We start from the raw sequence: 830 nt of genomic DNA on the forward strand, positions 1-830 counted from the left end.
GTGGTGGGGGGGGCTATTAGATATGTTCTTCATGTTTTCAAAATCAATCAAAATTAAGCTTTGCCCTGGAATGGTGCCTCGAAAATGTAATACAATTTATATAGAATCATCTGGTCATGGTAAAGCGCAGCGCAAAGGATATCACTTATTATATATATATATATATATATATATATATATATATATATATATATATATATATATATATATATATATATATATATATATATATATAGTATGATTTGCCCATGGCTATCTAGCCAGAGGGGTATAGAATATGACACATAGGGCTTACAAACACTCTTAGTCTAAATCTCAACATATGGAGAGCATTTTACAATTCTAATTATAATAAATACATCAATATTTATTTTGACAATTAATTATAAGTTATCTGAAAATGCCCGGGCGAAAATGTCACATTAAAGGAATTAGAAACTCAATTAATCAAAGAGTGATGAAAGCTTACTTAGTTTTACGCTAATCATCTATTTTCATTATTGAAAACACATTGTCTTTAGTAAGCCTGCATTGTCATGTGATTTAAAAAATAATAATTTTTAACTTAAAACGTGAAGGTGTAACGGTAATAACGTTTGGAGTAGAAGTGGAATTTAAAGCACATTTCTTTGCTTTAGGAACTTTAGGAAAACGCGGTTCCTGGATAATCGACTAAACAATTCAGTGGGGTCGGCACCATGAAACAGGGAATACGAACATTGCCCAGAACCCAGTTAACTCGAACCGACCCACAACACGAAATAAACGACATAAATAAAATAAGCAGTTTTGATGATACGTACCGAGATCATTGACTTCGCAAAGTGTAT

Source organism: Dreissena polymorpha, chromosome 1 (assembly GCF_020536995.1).
Source record: "Dreissena polymorpha isolate Duluth1 chromosome 1, UMN_Dpol_1.0, whole genome shotgun sequence".
Classification (NCBI taxonomy): domain Eukaryota; kingdom Metazoa; phylum Mollusca; class Bivalvia; order Myida; family Dreissenidae; genus Dreissena; species Dreissena polymorpha.